The sequence below is a fragment of the Cicer arietinum genome, chromosome 8 (assembly GCF_000331145.2).
Source record: "Cicer arietinum cultivar CDC Frontier isolate Library 1 chromosome 8, Cicar.CDCFrontier_v2.0, whole genome shotgun sequence".
Lineage (NCBI taxonomy): Eukaryota > Viridiplantae > Streptophyta > Magnoliopsida > Fabales > Fabaceae > Cicer > Cicer arietinum.
Genome location: NC_021167.2, coordinates 25736630 through 25738586, shown reverse-complemented (window position 1 = coordinate 25738586; position 1957 = coordinate 25736630).

The window sequence follows — 1957 nt, the reverse complement described above, 5'->3', positions numbered from 1 at the left end:
TATATATCAATTTTATTATTGTCTCACAATAACTGTCATTTTTAATCATTTTATACAGATTAAAATATATATATATATATATATATATATATATAAATAAAATTAAAGAAACATAATTGTTTTTTCTTTTCTTTTTTTATTTTATTTTTTCTTTATTAACTATTGATTTATTTCCGTTATAAAAAATAATAACTTGAGATGTATGCAGATAAATTTCATTAGAGGGTACTATAAAAAAAAGTAATTAATATTATATTAAAAAATTAAAATAAAATTCATTTTAAAACACATTATTTGTAATTTACAAATGTTATTATTATTATTAGACCAAAGGAGTATTTCTTTTATATAGTACAAATTCCTCGTTTGACTAAATTTATATAAAAAAATGTATTGACCATTATTATTATTATAATTATAATTATTAATGTATTATGATTTATAAAAAAATTATGTACTCTAAATTCAACGTTTGACCAAATTTAGGGAAATAATAAATGTATTTACACTTATTATTATCTTACAAAGTCCCAAGTATAAGGCGCTCTTAATTTTTTTTTATTAAACCTCTATTCTTAGGCTCCTATCAAAAATAATTTTTTTAAAATTTCGGCCCATTATTTCATGGGGTCTAAGGGAGGGGAGTTTTGTACCAGGCACCCCCCAATTTGACCTGCCACCCCCCCAGTTATGATTAAAAGACTATTTTACCCTCTATCACATATATAAAAACCAAAAAAAAATTTTACCCACAATTTTCACAAATCATTCCGAAAATTTCAAATATCCGATCCAGATTCAACCCAACCTTCGAAGATCTCAAAGATTCGAAACGCAAAAGTAAGTTTATTTTCGAAACTTTGCAATTTTTTGAAACTTTCGAAATGCATTTGTAAGATTCGAAACAGAAGAAAGTTTCGAAAGTTATTTATATATTATTAATATATTATTTATATATTGTTACATTGATTTTTTATTGTTTATAATTTTTTTTAATATTTATATATTTATATGTTGCAGTGCCTAGGATGAGAGGTGCTTTCGGCCAAACTATTCGCAATATTATAGGTGGTGATAGAGGTGGTGATGGTGTTGAGAGAATTCCACCAACAGCATCAAATAGACGACGAAACGAAGCAAATCGTCAAATTAGGCATCGTCGTCGAAGTCAAGACATCCATGATGATGTCCCTGAGCCTCAGATGGAGGAGGATGTCCGTGAGCCTCATATGGAGGAGGATGTCCCTGAGCCTCAGATGGAGGACGATGTCCCTGAGCCTCAGTTGGAGGAGGATGTCCCTGAGCCTCAGATGAAACATGCTGATGATGCTGGATTCTCCGGAGGACCTATGTTGAGACATGTGTTGACACAGTATGAGCACCACGTGGCTCGGCGGCTATGGGAAGGAGAGGTATATTTCAATTTGAGGCATTTTAAGTCTATTTAATTCAAGTGTTTATTGAAATATATTTATTCAATTATATATTTAATTGTTTATTTAAATTTATATATTTAATTATTAAATTAAGTTTATTTAATTAATTGTTTAGTTAAATTTATATATAATTAATTGTTTAGTTAAATTTATATATAATTATTTGTTTAGTTAAATTTATTTAAATATATTTATTCAAATATTTGTTTAAGTTGATTTAATTATTTGTTGAGTTAAATATATTTATTGAATGATTTATCTATTTAATTAATTGTTTATTTAAATTTATTTTTTCAATTATTAATTTAAGGTTATTTAATTAAGTTTATTTAAATTGTTGTTTATTTCAATTTATTTATTCAAATATTTGTTTAAGTTGATTTAATTATTTGTTGAGTTAAATATATTTATTGAATTATTTATCTATTTAATTAATTGTTTATTTAAATTTATTTATTCAAATATTTGTTTAAGTTGATTTAATTATTTGTTGAGTTAAATATATTTATTGAATTATTTAT